The sequence below is a fragment of the Terrapene carolina genome, unplaced genomic scaffold (assembly GCF_002925995.2).
Source record: "Terrapene carolina triunguis isolate 2854851 unplaced genomic scaffold, T_m_triunguis-2.0 Scaffold234, whole genome shotgun sequence".
In the NCBI taxonomy this organism is placed as follows: domain Eukaryota; kingdom Metazoa; phylum Chordata; order Testudines; family Emydidae; genus Terrapene; species Terrapene triunguis.
Window position 1 is genome coordinate 4,488,932 of NW_020664585.1, and position 18,478 is coordinate 4,507,409.

Below are 18,478 nucleotides of genomic sequence, written 5' to 3' on the forward strand. Positions count from 1 at the left end.
GTAGCCCACTTTTAAAATGATCTCTGAAAAGTGGAGATGGGTTCGGGTCACCAACTTCAGACCCCGATGCGAAGTTGCTTAAATGTGGGAGAGTTTGGATGTAAGGTTCTGGCTGAGGCCCCTCTCTGCCCAGGGTGAAATGTCCGCTTCAGTCCCACTTAAACCCTTTTAATGATTCTACTATCACAGGTAGATCCGGAAGCCGGAGGCAGCTGGCAATGCTGACCCCAGTAGCTGTTTCAGTAAATAACACAAATCCCCACAAAGTCTCTCTTTATTAAAAAATACCCAAAGGCAGGTTGAAACCATGTCTCTTCAGTGTGAAGAGCTGATGGACGGAGTGCCAGAGGAAGTCATTGGCAGACATCAGCTGATTCCTTGTGAGGCGTGAGTGGGGCCCTCTGCTTTTGGTGGTCTGTCATCCAGGGTGTGAAGGTGAAATCTAATGCGTGGCCAGCCATGTGGCTGGCGCACAAACCAGCCAGGAGAAACCCGTGATGAGTTCTTGGCCTAGCAATGCATCCTCGGCTTTGTCAGTCTGCAGAGTGAAGTCTCCCAGTGCAAGGGACCTTGAAGAGACCACTCCCAAGTCTGGTAGCTGGTCTGTTAATTTTGGTATGGTAGGAAGTTGGGTCCTTTACTTGGGGCATGGGGGAGTTATCCACAGGGAGCATTGCCTGTATTTTTCCCATCCCTTGTCTCACGTACAATGTCAGTCAGGTTATACTCCACCTCCCACCCTGTCCTTCTTCTTTTCTCAGGTGATCCATGCCATGCCATTTCATTAACCCCCGTCGAGCGAGAAAATGACAATGTTTAAATTGTGGGCTAATCTGAAGTTAAACAAGGAGGTGATAATCCTCCTTAAGAAAATCCAGGTTTTTAAAGGCACTGCCTGAGCTTTTGTTCAGCTGCTCCAAAGATGGATTTACCGCTCGCGGTCACTGTCAGGAAAATACTTCTCAACAGAGACAACGCTGGTTTTGTTACCTCTGATTTACAACTGGCTGCAGTGCCGATGGCGCGCTGGGCTAGTGCCAGGAGCCTGGGGCTTTGATAGGAACTTCCCTGGCTGCGGTTCTCATTATTTCCCTAACCCTGCAAGTCCTTACTCGTCCTTACTCATCATGCCCAGTGGCCCTGTTTTGCATCCCATGGGATCCATAACTCTGTCACGGCACGCTGCCGGGGCTGGGTATCAGCACGGAGGGGATTTCGTTACATTGGCTCTGGGGTAACTGATGCATCTGTGTGTTGCTAGTGTACTTTTCAAAGACTGTCAGTTCGACAGTCCTTTTACTGTGGGGCCGTGGAAAGCCAGATCAATGCATATATAAGGTAGGAGAAGGTGGGCTGCTCCTCCGAGTCAAATTCTTCAGACTCAGAGCCATTTGCTTTTTAAGAGAACAGTCTCAAGGGGGTGGCGACAGGGTGACCTGGAAAGGTTTGGAGAGTCAGACCATCCCCATTATTCTGATGAAGTCACATCTGATCTCCTGCATCATTTTCTTCTATCTAAAGAAACTAACCCACTAAGTACAGAAATTGCACAAAATTGGGGGAAATACGGTGAGAGTTTTAATATAGACACTGTTGCTAGGGCAACTGCTTGGTAACCTATCTAGCCTGCTTTGCCTGTGACTCCTGGAGAGAGACCTTGAGAGTATTCTGCCAGCCACAAAATTAGGGAAAACAGTAAAACTAAAAGCCTTAGCACTGACAATAAGTGTGAAAACATCCCCAAAAGCAGGAAGGAGAGGGTACTCACTGCTTTGTGCAGAGACCAGGACTGCCAAGGCCTCAGCATGCTCATAACACTTGTCGTTCTTTTTTACGATAATGACTATAATCTAATCTCATGCTTCAGGGCTTCAGCCAAGTGACCTGCAGGAGTCAGGAAGGAATTATTTTTTCTAATAAACATTTGTAATCTGTTTTTCCCCGCTGCCTTGCTTTGAAGCAGAGAGCTCTGCCACAGCTGGAGGCAGGATATTGGTTGTGGGAGACTGGTGTGCCGAGGTGGTACAGAGAATCCTTTGTCTTAGATGCCTGGCTGGTTGGGTCTTGCTCACATGCTCTGGGTCTAACTCATCACCAAATTTGGGGCCAGGAGGGAATTTTCCCCTGGTCAGATTGGCTGGGACATTGGTTTTTTTTACTTTCTTCGGCAGCATAGGGTGTGGATCACCTGCTAGGATTATCTAGGCATGTGTCACCTCATCAATTCCCTGCCGGCGCAGGGACCTCCAGCTCTGGGACCCCCTCAGTCTCTCCTGTCCTCTGTCTGGGGCACACAAGATTCTCCTCAGGACTGGAATGCTTTATTCTAATGGAAGCCCTTGGGCTCAGGGTAGGGACATTTGGCTTGTTATATGCAGGTCAGGCTGGATGCTCTAATGGTCCATTCTGGACTATGAAAGTCTGAAAAAAGAAGATCCTATGGCGGAATGGAGGATTGATCTATACGTGTCATGGATCCAGTCCCCAGAACTATCCGTTCCCTCCTTATCCTCTTACTTAGTTAAAATACCATCGCTACGTGCTCCTTGGCTTAACACCAGCTCTGTCTCTCCCCACCGTGCTCGGTCTTCTACCTCTCTGACCAGGGTACCAATGAGCGGCGCGGTGAGCTTCTCAGCTTTATAATGCTCTGAAGGGAAAGGCCTGGCTGGGAGTTAGATCAATGGAAGGGGCCTGGATGAAGAACAATAGCCAGATCCTTGAGGGAAAGTGTTGCTAGCATTGGTCTCTCTCTGAGCCAGGCTTGAAGCAAAGCTCAGCAGCATGGCTGCTTTGCCCTCCGACTCAGCACCGAATCGTACCCTGAGCATGTTGCTGGAGACCCACCTTTCTGATCAGACGGAAAACCCAGCACCTGCCACCATTAACAAGCAGCTGACCCTTTTGATCAGAGCAGCAGAGGGAGAAAAGCAAGGCCACGTGCCCCAGACTCTGAGCCCCTGCGTTCACTCTCCAAGCTGCCCTCCTTCTGAGTCCGTCTCCCTGTTGCAATCCATCCGCTGGTTGTGAGAGACATCCCCCCGCGGGATGGGTCGCGCTGTACAGGTTGGATGTCAGACCCAGCAGGGGCTCGTTGCAAAAATGCCGCTCGCCCTCCCGGAGCAACAAATTCCACTTTGAGCAGCTTAAATGCTGACACGTTCTGGTGCAAATCCTTCCCCGCAGGGCGTTTGAGAAACCGGTCTGGAGGCAAAACAAACCCACACGCCCTCGCTTCAGGTTAGTGGTCTGCAGTGGAATTCTTTTCAGTCCGCAGATGAACAGCGCTGACACTAAACCCTTAAGGCACCTCTCGCTTCCCAACTCGCTTCAGCTTAAAGCCTGCTGCCTCTTGCACAGCGGGCGTGGTAGCCAGGGTGCTTGCGTGCTCTGCCTAAATGAGGGGAGTTAATGGGCGACGGTGAAACTCATCACGCGCCTAAGAGTAATTGTGCTAATGAGAGGCCCGCATGGGTCTCCGGATTAGTAAATAGTAAGTAACTGAGCCACGGGGTATCCATCCTCTTGCTGACTGCATCATGCACTGAGCTCCAGCTAACAGAATCCAGGGATCCTGGTTATCAATCCCCTGCTCTCAAGCATAGAGCTGGGTCAGCAGCATTTCCGGCTTCTCCCATGCAGCCCTGGAAGGTGTCCTGAAGGCCTGGCCTCTGGGTCCATGTAACCCTTGCTCTTGCCATCTCTGCTGAGATTCCCCTGAAGGGTTCCCCGTTCCTAGTATGGTGGCTGTTGAGATGAGGGTACCTGCCTGCCAGCTGTGGAGTGAGACAAAGCATTTCACATAGGTCACTAAACGGCTGTTAAATGAGGATAATGTTCTGACCCAGGCTGGATCAAGCCCTTGTGCCTTTAACAATGCTTGGAGCCATGCACATGTCTCTGTCCCAGGGAGTGAGATCTCACCTCGCATCTCCTGCTCTGGTCACAGTGGCACCTGTCATGGGCTTTCTGGCTTCTGCTGCGTCGACTTCAAGATCCTTGTCTTCCTGTTCCGTGACTGGCATGATCTGCTGCTCACCCACACTGCTGCTCGCCGTTCCTCCTACTCCCCTTCTCACTCCGTGTGCTCTCCCCGGTCCTCTCGCGTTCTGTCTTTCCTGTGCTCAAACCAGTGCTGGCTTTTGTGCTATATGGGGATCCGCTGGCCTCTCTCCTCTGCCAAGAGGCCCCCTCCCTTTCCTGTCCGTCATAGATTCCCAGGCCAAAAGGGACCATTGGGATCATCTAGTCCAGAGGTTCACAAACTTCATTGCACCGTGACCCCCTTCTGACAACAAAAATTACTACATGTCCCCAGGAGGGGGGACCGAAGGCTGAGCCCAGCGAGTCCCCCCTCCCCAGGCAGGGGGAGTGGGGGTGGGAGCCCAAAGCCGAAGTCCAAGGGCTTCAGCCCTGGGCGGGGGTGGAGGTGGGCTGTAAGCTGCGCCGCACCCACTCAGGACTGAAGCCCTCGGGCTTCAGCTTCAGCCCCGGCCCCCAGCAAATCTAACACCAGCTCTGGCGACCCCATTAAAATGCAGTAGCGACCTACTTTGGAGTCCTGACCAACAGTTTGAGAATCGCTGCTCTAGTCTGACGTCCCCCAGAACTTCCTCAAAACCCACTCCTTCCACAAATCCTTCCTCGCTGGCTCCCTCTCCCCCGGCCCCTGGGTTTACCGCTGGCAAGCACCGTGCAGATCAGCGGCGCCACCTCTGCTTAACAGTGATAAGAAATAGCCCTCAAGATCTGAGCCGGCAGTGAAGGAGAGAACCTGCTCTACTGAGAAATGGGTGGGACGGGGCGGAATAGCTCAGTGGTTTGAGCATTGGCCTGCTAAACCCAGGGTTGTGAGTTCAATCCTTGAGGGGGCCACTTAGGGATCTGGGGCAAAAATCAGTACTTGGTCCTGCTAGTGAAGGCAGGGGGCTGGACTTGATGACCTTTCAAGGTCCCTTCCAACCCTGATATTCTATGATTCCTCTTGGCGTGATAAGAGGGAAAATCAGTCACCTCTACCTGGATATGTGGCTCAGGTGACTGGAGTGCGCAGCTGGCCAGGGGGGAGTACGGTTGGAGAGGAAAATAATTGCTCCCTGAGCAGTATTGTTTGTGCTGAATGGGGAAGTGGAAGCCGGGGTCAGGCTAATTTAGAAGCAGAGGGTTTGCCAGTCTGGCTCAGACGTGGTAGCAGCCTTGATTGATGCGTCACAGGAAGGCAAAGGCACTCGAATGCACCTGGCCATTTGTACAATGTGTTCTTGTCCAATTCCTTCTGGAAGCCATGCAGGGAGCACTGCACGCCTTGAGGCACGAGAGCTGATTCCCGCTAGCTTAGCCTGCGTGAGTGCCATGGAATAACCGCTCAGGCCCAGCCAAACGGGGTAACAGGCCTCACTCAGTGCAGGCTAGTGGAACTTTTCAAGCATCTTGACTTTCCTCTGCCTCCTTTGCTTTGCCCAGGGGCTGCCGCCGGCTCTGGAGGGGGGTTCAGTAGCACAAACGGTTGGTGCATTGACCTCCTCTTGTCTGTAAAATTTAATAAAAATGGAGGGAGGGGTTTTGTAGCAATTGGGGAGGTTTCTGGGAACTTCCCCAAAGGTCCTGATATCCTTTCCCAGCTTTAGGGATAATAGGTCCAGGTTGCCAACTTACCAAGGGGTGCGGTAAATTCTCCATCACTGGCTATTTTAAAACCAAGATTGGATGTTTTTTCTAAAAGATCTGCCCTAGTTCAAACAGGGATTAATTCAGAGCTATGCAGGTGGTCCAACTTGGTGCTCATAATGGTCCTTTCAGGCCCAGTAAACTGTGCATCACGGGTCTTGCAATAGTTGGTGTTTTTCTTAAATCTCCAGCTCCTGGTTTCATGTGATTAGAGGAAAATCTCCGTTTTCATTCAAAAACACAAGAGTAAGTTTTTAGCCCTCATGTTTATGGGCAAAAAACTTGACCCCGGAGTGCTCTTTAGAGCTTCAGAAGCCAGAACACGAATAAAGAGAACCCCAAATTCATTCTTTTTTTTAAAAAGCTCATTATTTTTAAGCCCATTTCCTGATATTTTGGGGACCGGACTCATGATTTTTGAATGCATGGGGTTAGCAATCGCTTACTCTCTCCCTTACCCTGATCAGCTCCCTGATTCAATGCTAGCAGACAGCGGCTCTCCCTGCGACGATCATCGGCAGTGACCCGGGCTCAGGCACTGACTCACTTGTAACCTGCGTTGGAGGAAAAGAAAATACCATAATGCAGCCCCCAGCAGATGGAATAAGCTTCCCGCTCTCCCTGTGCACCGGGATCCCCTCACTCAGGCGCTGTCCAGCCATCCCCGTCCTCTGCCAACCCCTCCGATGCTGCCTGCACTTTGAGAGAAAGCCTTCATTTTCGGTTGGTCTTGCAAGCCTCTCTCTTGCTCTCCCCTCATGCTGCGATCTTGTTAAGCCTCACTAACTTAATGACAGCAGTAGACGATAATGTCATAGAAATCTGCTGAACATACATTTTGTGATCTTAATGAAATTACGTCCAGCCTCGGCTAACCACGCTTCCAGTGGGATTGCTGGAGACTGGCAGAAATACGCTGAAAGCAGATAGATGATCGGATGTCAATTCTTGCCGATAGCAGACTGATTGTGCACTAGCTGCAGCGGTGGCTTGCCCTCTCAAGGCCTTTCCTCGCATTCAAATACCACTGGCGAATCTTAAACAGCTGGATTGATGGGGTCCAGGGTTCAGCTGGTTTGACTGAGCAATCGGGGTAATTGTGGCGAACCAGCCGCAGTGCTGGGACTGCTCTGGGGCACGCCACAAAGGTTGGGGCTTGTGGCTAAGCTGGGGCAGCTTTTTGCTGGAAACGTTGAACAGCAAGACGCCGATGAGAAGCAGAGGGTGAGAAGAGACAGATCACCAGCACCGGAGGCATGAAATCTCTACACCCAGAACACATAGAGCAAAGTCAGCTGCATTCTCCTAGATCCTCCCCCCCACCCCTCCTCCCCCACACTGCATTCAACCTCTTCTCCACAGGCCCCCTCTCCAGAGCTGGGAATTCAGTTCCCACGGCCCGAGGGCTCTCCGGGAGCAATCACGTTTCAGAGGGAGGTGGGGCGGGTATGTGGAATGGGGTGGAGGGCCACTAAAGCATAGCATGGAGGCTACTGGAGAGCCACCAGCCTAGGACAGCCTCTGCCTGGCAAACCTGCTTCCTCTCCCTGGTACTGTGGGAAGGAAAAGGCTGGGAATCCCATCGTCTGAGAGGTTAAGGACAAACTGGATGAGCACGAGCCCCATCGGCACATTTGCTCCGCAGCCACCAGCCCCCCCGGACTCGCTGTGAGTGGGGCGAGCCTCCCCGCCTCACAGTTATGGTCTGTGACACCAGCGCTGCCTAGCGGTAAGAGGCTGAGGTGACAGTGCCGCCTAGTGGTGCAGGGATAGGGGAAGCCCAGGATCTTCCACTCCCCTGGGTTCCAACCCAGGGGCCCTCTGGGCACCGGAAGGCCGGAGTCCGCTACCTGCAGGCCGGCTAGCACGCTCCCCTAGGTCTCTTCCGATTGCTCTGCCCTGCTTGGGGCGCGTTGTAGCTGGCGGTTGTCTCTGGTCCATGGGTCTCAGCGGGTGAGTCCCGGCTCTGTGCAGGGGACCCCGTCCCCCCAAGCCCCGGGAATGCCTTCCTGGCATCGTCCCTTTGCAGCGGTGAGCACACCTCTGCCTCTCTCCGCATGCTGCCCCGCTGTGAGGAAGAGATTCCCTTTTAAGTCCGTGCCCAGCAGGCCTGGGGGGGCAGGGGGTTCCCGGCTCCAGCGCTGTCCTGCAGCCAGCACTCTCCTGCCCCCAGCACACTCACTCAGACCATGAGCTGGATGCCTCGGGCCCGTGGATAGACGCACTCTCCCCACCCTGACAGTGACGTAGCTTATGGCGTCACTGCCCAAAATGCTGTAAAACAACCTCAGGATACATAACGCGGGTTGGCTGCCGCCCTCACTGTAAAATATAGGGGAGGCCAACGGCGGGCAGTTCTCACCATGATGTAGCTCTCTCTCCTTCTCCTTCTTCTCCGTCTTCTTCTTCTCCGCCTTCTTCTTCTCCGTCTTCTTCTTCTCCTTCTCTGTCTTCTTCTTCTTCTCCTTCTCCGTCGCCTTCTTCTCCTTCGCTGTCTTCTTCTTCTTCTTCTTCTTCTTCTTCAGATGGTGTGTAGCAGCCCATTGTGCTAGGTGCACAAACACCAAGTAGCCGACAGGCCACGCCCCCAAGAACCGACCATCTAAACACACATGGGAAGAGAAGCAGAAGCACAGAGCAGGGAAGTGATTTACCCAAGGTCACCCAGCAGATCAGTGGCAGAGCTTGGAGTAAATCCCAGTCCAGTGCCTGGCAAAGCCACTACCTCCTCTCATTTTACCTGAGCCATCCCTGGGAGCTATCTGCTATGTGTGGAATGGGAGTCCTGGCCCATCAGGAAGTGGGAGAGACGCAGAGGACGCACACGACAGCCACGACAGATTCTGCAAGGAGCTCTAATCATGGGGAACTGATCGAGGCTTTGATTACCTGTCCCTGTCCTTTCGGAAGTGGCTGCAGGGGAAGTCAGGGACGATGACACGTCTCTATGCAGAGTGTTGCCAGAAACCAGGCGTCTATATTTGCCTCCCAGATCAGATCGGAAATCGGTTTGAAAACGAAGGGAGGAGGCTGCAGGCAGAGGCTTGCTTACCACGTAAGAGCTGGCATAAGATTTGCTATAGATGGGGGGATGGGAGCAGCAATATAGCTAGTGCACATGTTAAATATCGTTATTATTTGCACAGCTTCTTTCCTCTGGAAGGACCTCAAAATGCTTTATAAGCTGTGTCCACAGGGAGTCATCGCTGAAATGCAGCCACCTCTGGGGTGGACCATGCAGTGGGTCTACACTAGCAATGCTGCATAATGGATTTCTGGGAGGGAAAGTGAACAACTTCTTTGCCCTGGCAGGAGGACCTCGCATGGTAATCGCCCACCATGGAATGCTGGCGCATTGGCTGAGTAGCGAGAGAAGCATCTATGCCTATTGTATCCCCAGCACTGTGCCCTGCAGCCCTGGGATTTTTCTTTGGAGGTCTCCCCTTGACATTTTTCTCACCTCCGTCCTTCCTTCTGGCTGGGGCAGAAGATTTGCAATAATTTTTGGTTCTGTGTTTGTACAGCACCTAGCACAGTGGGGCGCTGGGCCACGGCTGGGCTCCCAGACACGATGATAATACAAGTAATAAATAATACTAATAATTGCATTGATATAGCTGCTCCCGTCGCCTAACAATGGGTGAAAGGAAAGTGCACAGCTCCCAGGAGATTTCCTGCCATGGTTATTCTCTGCAGGTGAAATTCACTGTTGGCTCTAGTGGGATGTAAGTGGTGCATCTCCTCTATGAGTGTGGCACGGCACCTTAGTTAACCCTTTGCTGCAGGCAGAAGAATATCGGCTGTTTAGAAGAAGCTGTCTTTTCCCGTTCACGCTCGAAGCTCTTCCTCTGTTTCATCCCCTCACCTCATCCTAATCGCGCAGATGCTCCGCTTCCTGCCTGGAGAAGTCAGCCCGGGTTGGATTCAGTGCAATAACCTCAGCATGGTATTAAACTGACAGCGTTCACCCAAGCCCAGACTGGGTTTCCTGGATTGTGGAGCATTGAGAAGGCTTTTTTCTTTTTTTTCCTTGTTGTTGTTGTCAGAACTGGGGAGCAAACGCAGCGGCAAACAGCCATCAAATTAGTTATGTTCTGCTTTTGTGACTAGAGCACACTTCAAAGTTGCTTTTATTTCCAGCTAAATAGCCTTCAGAATTGCATTCTCCTGCACGGCCAATATTTCATGAGACAATTCTACTGTGAGCTTTCCCTGCGTACTGTATCCTGCAGAGCCAGGCTAGGCCCAGCAGGCCAGACCCCAGACCCCAGGGTGTGTCTAGAACACCGCAGGGGGTGTTGATCTACCTTGTCCCCCACCCGCAATCAAGCAGCTTGGGGGCACGTGCAGAACGTGGACTGAACAGCTCAGAAAGGGCGGCCTAGGCGGCCTAGGCTTGGAGACACTCAGCATTCAGCACCACGGCCAGTGGATGAGGAGAGCAGCAAAGCCACATAAATACAAGGGGGCTGAGAGGGAGACGAGAAATGGTTCTTCTGGGTGCTGGGCACTTTCTCTCTCCGGAAGGATTCCTCTTCCTCCTGGGCAAAGTCAGTCCCCTGCAGCCGGATCAGCCAGCCTGGGACCCGGCGAGGAACAGCCTGCAGATGCGTTGGTTTGGTCCACTGCACGCAGGTTGCTTTGGGTGGGTGGGGGTGGGAGTGGGTGATGTTGTTTATGTGCATACCACTGCAAAGAGGGACACACCGTCCCTGCCCAAGGAGCTTATGGGCCAAGGACTGATAAACTTGTAGCTGTATCAAAAAAGAGAGAAAGGGCACAGACTCCCCAGCCCACATGCAGCCCTGGGCTTGTTTGGGTCAGGGCTGAATTTGGCCCTTCGCTGCTGCCGGCACACAGGTAGAGGTCCAAAGACAGTTTCCTACGGAATGGGCAACTTAATGGCGGGACCATCAGGTGGGACCAGGTTGCACCATGGCACACGTAGGGGTCCCCAGTCACAGATGCAGCAGCTGTGTTGTTCGGAATGAAAAGGGGGAGAGATCACATGTTTTCTGAGAGGAAAGATGCCTGGCAAGAAAAATACAGTCTCATAGACTCATAGACTCATAGACTTTAAGGTCAGAAGGGACCATTATGATCATCTAGTCTGACCTCCCGCATGATGCAGGCCACAAAAGCTGACCCACCCACTCCTGGAATAATTCTCTCCCTTGACTCAGCTGTTGAAGTCCCCAAATCATGATTTAAAGACTTCAAGTCGCAGAGAATCCTCCAGCAAGCAACCCCTGCCCCATGCTGCGGAGGAAGGCGAAAAACCTCCAGGGCCTCTGCCAATCTACCCTGGAGGAAAATTCCTTCCCGACCCCAAATATGGCGATCAGCTTAACCCCGAGCATGTGGGCAAGATTCTCCAGCCAGACCCTTCGGAAAAAGTTCACTGTAGTAACTTTTAATATCCCATCCCATCATTGACAGTTGGCGCAGTACAATAAAATGCTGCTTTGCAAAATACAGCAGCAGGAAATGCACTTGGCTGGGAGAATACCGGTTGCTTCTTGCAGCCCAAGTAAGGATGGTTGGAGCCGTAGGGCTGGTATAAATCACCCTCAAGCTATTGAAACCAAAGGGGCTATCCTAATTGACACCAGCCCAAGATTTGAACTGAACCAGGCAGAGAGAAGAATGTCGGTGATTGCACCTTTCGTGTGAGCTAGAGATGGATTTCTGAGCAATGACGTCAGACAGCCACCCCTTAGGCATATAGCGCTCACCCATGGAAACCACAGTCGTCTTCCCATATTCTTTCCCGAGACGGGTAGGATTTAATTTCACCATTGAACAGACGCATTTTCACTCCTAAGAGCAGTTGAGAACGATTATTGTTTTCAAGTGACAATTTCAGGGTCGTTTATTTATAGGATCTGCTCCTTGTGCGTTATGTAACCCGCAGTTGACGCGAAAAATTGGGGGGCAAAAAGTCTGGAAGCTTCCTTTGCAAGAACTGGTATCTTGATGACCCACTCGGAGTCCGTGTGCGTCTGCATTTCTCTGCCCGTGCTATAAAGCAAAGGTTTGATTAATCCAGGTTACCGAGGCGCTGGGGGAACTGCAGATCTGTCAGGGAAGAGTCGGAGGCAGCAATCGAGAGCTCAAACTTCTCCACTCGCACTTATGTGACAAACCCATCTGGAAACACAATGAGTTTTGCTAGCTTTGGAGTCTCTAATAGAGTCAGTGCATTGCAGGGTGGGAGCGGGGGAGTGTTTCGTTTCAGAGGCATGCAGGTTCCTATTTGTATGGAGAGGATAAAAGAGGCCTGGAATGGCATTTGGGATCCGTTGGGAGAACTGAACTAATCTGCTTGTGTATAACTATCGTTTTATCTCCCTGCAGAAGCAGCCTGCCTTTTCAGCTTTAACCCTCGGCATTTCTTTTTAAGCTTCTTTTTATCTCTTGCTTTTTAATATTTCTGCAATGCTATTTTTTGTTGGGGGTCTTTTATGCTTCCTAGATGGAATGTCAAAATACCACATGGCCCTTCACTAGCTGTTGGAAAAAGCATCCCAGCCCCCAAGGGCTTATCAGATGTTCACAGAGGCGCTACTTTGCCTTTAGAGACAACCAGCTACTTAGCAGCCTAATCCTGCGTCCCTGGCAAAGCGCGTGTAAGGGGGCTGCTCCACTAGAGGATAACAACCTACTATTGATACTGCTTCTTTAGCTCAAGTGATCAAGGTCTGTGCCACAAACTGAATGTGCCTGTTTCAAACCCTGGTCACAATCCATGGGAGGAGGTCGTTATACAGAGGGCCTTAATGCACCCTAAAGCAGGCAGAATCCCTCCACATCTGGCTCCTTGTCCCCATGCTGCTAAGGATGAGAAAATCGGTCTCCAAGCCGAGCTCAAATTTGTGTTTTAGGGGTGATTCCTTTTTCTCTCAGGATAATGTGTTTCATTTTACCCCTTCCTGTTTTGAACTTTGGGTGGAAACAGAAGAAACAAAAACACCACCAGAGGGCGGTGTTCCTGCTGGAATCCCAGCCTGGATCTGGAGTAAGAGGGAGCAGAAGTCCAGTGAGAGTATTCCCAGCCCTGTTTACAGACCAGACAGGGTCAAGTGGTTTCAATTAGTATCTGAACTTTTGGTTGTTTATCTGGGCTGATCCTTTTGAGGGCTCCAGTCATTGTTCTGCAGCAGTCCTGGCTGTGAAATGTACAAATGTGCAGATACCTTCAAGGGCAGCTCAGGACAAGGAAACTCAGAATTGCAAGGAACTTACTGTGCCTGTAACATCCAGAAGACAAACTCCCCGGACCACTGGCAGGACTCTGGGGCAAACCAAGAAAAGCATGCTTTCTGGGTCTTACACTGAGCCCCGTGTAGGCAACGCCAGGCTTGGAGAGTCTCGTCTGTCCTGCCTGCGTCCATACCTAGTGCAGTAAAAACAGGGTCAGTGAAGTCCAGTCATGCACTTCACTGCTGCGACTCCTTGCCGTGAGCTCCTCTAACCTCTCGGACACGACCCGACCTGGGTCTGCTTGGCTGATAACTTTGCACTCCGTTGTTTCTGCTACTTCTTACCTTATTTATATAGCTCCTGAAAACAGACTAGTCAGTTTCCTGGTCCCTGGCCCAAAGATCTGACCCTAGCAGGTCAACATGCAGTCTGTCAGCAGGGTGGGGATGCTGCACAGAGCTATTTAAAATTAGACCATGGTCAGAAAATTGTCTAGGTAAAAAATGGCCCCTCCTTACATACAGGATCTGCTCCCCGGGAGTCTCCAAATCAGAGCCGTCACCTTACTAATAACTAACAGATTTTCACTATGTTTAGCCCCTGCTGAGCTAACCAGCAACATAGGGGTAGTTTGTGGCCAATTAGCAAAAGCCGGCCCTGGGCACAGCCTGCAGCCGCCCACATGAAGAGTCAGTCACTGCTTTGCTGCCTGCTAGTACTTTGCTGACCTCGGCAATCGCTTGTTCTGCCGGTAGGGCAGAGTTGGCAGTGGTCCTGCATCCGTGGGCCACGGACCCTCATGATTCAACACCATATAGCCACCAATTGCAGAATCTCCATTACTAGCGCGGACAGAAGAGAATCCAAGTCCCAGTTTGTGGCTCTGGCTGTTAGAAAAAAATCATCTCTCCACTTGCAATTTTGAGCCAATCTGACACAGAATCAGTTGAGTGGCAGCAAATGGGCAGCCCTGGAAGAAGCCTAATAGAGCATCTGGGGATCTTCAGACCGCACAGAGGGGCACCCAGGGGAGCTCACAGAGTCTGCAGGGCCGTATTTTGAACATCTACACAATCTGCTGTCATCAGAGTCTCATTTTGGGGACTTGCTTGGAAGGAGCTTATTTTGTGGGTGGAGCTTGAAAGAGGATCACCTCTTTCCCCCCTCCAGTTTGACCCCTGAGTCTCTTTTCAGAGTTGCATTGTAGGTAACATCTGAAGCGGTGGACCTTATGGTCTCATATTGCATGGAAAGAGGGGTGGTAGATCCTTTGGGAGAAGATCCCACAAAAAGGTGAATCGGAATGTGCTGCCACGGCTCTTCCTGGGAACATCTGTGAGGCACCGATATATGGAAGCAGTGTATGTGCAATCAAATGTTCAACGGGCAATTACCAGGAAGTAATGACTTAAATTGCTCAATTTCATTGCAAAAAGCAATTGCGGTGAAATAAATGAATTAAGCTTCTGTGATCCTTAAAGCCACAAAAAAAACACCAAAAAAAAAGGGCAGATGATATTGTTAGCATTCGGAGGATTTCCTCTGCCATTGTGCAAGCTTTAAGGTTTGGTTTTCTCTGTCATCTGGAAATATACCTGATCTGCTTCTGAAATGCCTCTTTCATCACAGCCTAGGCAAGGCTAGGCTCTGTCTGGATAGGCACCATTTAAAAAATCGTGGCACTAACTCCAAAGTGTTACAGAACAAGAGGAAACAATCTTTAGGCCCAATCCTGTTCCCATCTCAACAGCTTATCACCATGTTGTGCCTACATTGTCATAGGGTGAGTCCCGTGGTGCCATGCAACATACACAACAATGAAGAAGCCCGCAAATTACAAATATTTCCAAGTTTCCGAAGTAAAATCGTCAAACACCAAGGTAGTATTTTGAGCGGAAGGATGGCCCAGGGGTTAGAGCACTAACTTAGGACTTGGAGACCCGAGTGCACATTTCTGCTCTGGGGCAGACCTCCTGTGTGACTCTTGGCAAGTCATTTAGCCGCTCTGTGCCTCAGTTTCCCCATCTGTAAAACAGGCTTAATAGCACTGCCCTACCTCCCAGGAGTGTTATGTGGATAGATACATTAAAGACTGTGAGGCCCTCAGAAACTATGGTGACGGGAGTCATATAAGTACTTACGATAGAGACCATTATACACCTTGCCACGCTCTGATTAGTTTTGAATAGTTGGGTTGGCTCCACATTACATACAGCATAAATGCTTCTGTAATTCAAAATCGATCGGCGCTGCTAGCGGGAGACAGCACGCTGTGTGCGGGGATCTCTTGTGTTTTGCCGAAAGGAAATAACACCAGATTGCGTCACAAATATAAGCAACCGTGTAACGTGTGTGATACTCGCTCCAGAGAAGGCTGAGGACAGTAAGATGTTAAATACCTCAGGAAAACTGTAACTTGGCCAAATATTTGCAGACAACCTCCTTAGAAAGGCTGGGATGGAACAAAGACCAAAATCCTCCATAGTGGGACAAACTGTGCAACCCCTGCAGGTTAGTGTAGGTCTCTGGGAGTCAGAATTCTTGGGGCCTGTTTCTGGCTGTGCCCCTGCTACGTTATAGGGTGGGTGTTCTCAAACTTTGTCATAGCATGTAGACCATGTCTTAATGGGGTGCTTGTATAGCCATGTTCCCTCCTATTTGTGATCGCAGGACATTCCTGCAGCGCTTACAGCAACTCTTCTCATGGAAGAGTGATGTCAGGAAAGGAGCTAGTGCATTTTTTGCTCTCTCCAGGGAATTACTGGCTTTCTTCCTTGTTGCTCAGACTATCTGCTTTTGTTCATTTCAGTTCTGCCCCCCACTTATCATCCTCTCAGCTGGTAACAGGGAAGAGAACCAGCACCTCTGGTGTATGACCTTGGGCAAGTCACTTACCCCCTCTGCCTCAGTTTCCTCAGCAGTGAAATGACCTTCACGTGCATCTAGCCTCACAAGGTGTTTTGAGCACGAACTCTTTTTGGTGCCGCATTTTGAAGATGTTTGTATAAAAGGGGATAATTTATTTATGGATTCACAGATTTTGAAGGCCAGAAAGGAACCATTATGATTCTCTGGTCTGACCTCCTGCATCATAGAGGTCATAGATTTCCAGTGATTCCTGCTTCAAGGCTAACACTTCTGGCTGAGCCACAGAGTATGTTTCAGAAAGACATCCTGACTCAATTTAAAGACGTCAAGTGATAGAGAAATCACTGTGTGCCGAGGTCAGTGTTTCCAATGGTTTATATTTACCTTCACTCTTAAAAAATGGTTCCTTATTTATACAGTGATTTAGACTGTGTAAACCAAGTGGGGCTGCGTTATGTATTTTTAAACATACAGAGCATGGATCTGCAAAGAGACAGTAGTCGCCTGTTTGATTCCACGGTGCCAGTGTCTCATCTTGTAGACAGACGTCTCATTAAAGATGGTTACCGTACAAGGTGCTACAGTGTATCAGAAGTCCCTTCCTTGACTGCCAAGATGTACAGAGATCCGGTGTGGTGATGCTAGGTGGCACAGAGGTTGCGTTGGGTCATAGTCAGAGAGAACAGCGGGGTTTATTCAAGTCCCTTGGCCTTAATGAAGTATCCCCTTTGTATTCATTACAACTGAGCCCTTTCTCTTCTCGGCCATGAAGGTCACTACAGGTTCTGCTTCTGGGCTTTCAGAAAATGCGGCCTGTGAAGCATGATATATCTTGTTTCTTAAAAATATTTTGAAACGAACATTCAAATGGTATCTCAGTGTGTTATCAATTTCCTCTGATTTCTGCTCACCGGGGATGCAGACTATGTGCGATCTGATTTCTCTTTCCTGATAGCTGCTTCCCTAAGCTCAGGGTGTGATGTGAAAGGCACATCAGAGCCTGGTGAGCACAAGCACACAGCCTGATCTAAGCCTGAGTGAGAGCTGGCGAAACCAGAGACACGGGCATCAAAGCCGTCTACAGCACTGGGTGAACCTCAGAAGATTCCAACTTCAGGTTCATTGCGGGTAGGAACTTGCGAGGTTTGAATGCGACCAGATCCTCTTGGGTCTGGTAACCTTATGAAACAATATGCTGATGCTTCCCAGCTCTGCCTTGCTCAAATGCAGGCAATGTCCCATGCCCGAGTGATAGAAATATGCGGATGAAAGGGGGATGACTGAGGCTCCCTCAGGGAGAATTGACGTGATGGAAGGGTGAAGTCAGATGCTGCAGTGGATAATTTGGCCAGTGCCGGTCCCTTTTGAAAATCTCACCCATGGTGCCCAGATTCGAAGGTGCCGGGAGTATTTAAATCACAATGGCGAGAGCGGTACAAATCCAGACTCACAGCACGATGCAATTTTTTAACGATCAGCTTAATCAGCCATTGGAACAATTTACCTAGCAACGGGGGTAAATCCTCCATCACTTAGAAGTCTTTAAACAGAGTCTGAGTGTCTTTGTAAAGGTCTGTTCTGGTTCAACGAGAAGTTATGGGCTTGAAGCGAGAATCTCTGGGAGAAATGCTCTGGCCTGTGTTACGCAGGAGGTCAGACTAGATGATCATTATGGTCCCTTCTGGCCTTGGACTCTATGAACCCATGAATCTTATGGGCCTCCTGGTCCTTGACACCCAAATGACAGTGGTAGCTATTAACGTCTTTTACCAGAAGGTTGCACCCTTTCCTTCCAGGGGCTAGCCATGCCTTTGTCAGCTGCAGGGTGCACCGTGGCAGTGTTCTGCATGCGGGACTGAAGGCAAAGCCGGCACGAAAGTTGCCGCAGCCCACTGCTGGGTACTGTAAACTGACAAGCACACATCGGGCCAGGACTCTGCACTCTGCCCCGGCTCCCCATCCAGTTCCAGCTCTCTTCTGAGGTCCTTGTGCTGCTCTTTAAAGCCACAGCAGGCTGGGCCCAGCCGTCTCAGGGATGGCTTCCTGCTCCAGGATCCACAGGGCAGCTGCAAGCAGTGGCAGTAGCCTCTCCACTACTGGCAGAGCCCAGAGCAGGTTTCCAGGTGACTTCTTCACTACTGGAAATCTGTCACTCTTCGCGTTCGTCTCCACAGGGATAAAAAAAACCCAAAACATTTGGCCTGGGTTGGCTGACTCAAGCTCGCATGGCTCTGGCTCCAGGACTGAAAATTGCCATGTAGACAGGCTGGAGCCGGAGCTCTGGGATCCTGTGAGGGTTCCAACTTGAATGTCGACCCAGCAATTTTTAGCCCCTCGACCCAGGCCAGCCATGCCCGTGCTCCGGGTCTTTTATCCCTGTGTAGATGGACCCCTAGAGAGCAGGGTAAGCACTTGGCATGAGCGTCCCATCAGTGATGTCAGCTGAAGGAGGCCTGGTGGCATTCGTCATGGAGACAAAGCAAGAAAACCCTACTGAAGAAAGCAGCGTAACTGTTGGAGTGGTGAAGACGGGGCCCTCTGTTACACAGAGCTGAGGGTTCGAATGTGTATGTAAAGGGCTGGGATTTCCAAAAGGGGTCAACACTGGCCTAACTCTGCCCCCACTGAACGCAAGGGGAGTTTTAGCATTGGCCTCAATGGGAGCAAAGTCGGCCAAGGCCAACAGCTTTGGAAAATGCTGCCCATTGTGATGTTAGTGACGGCAGTGCTGAAAATACAA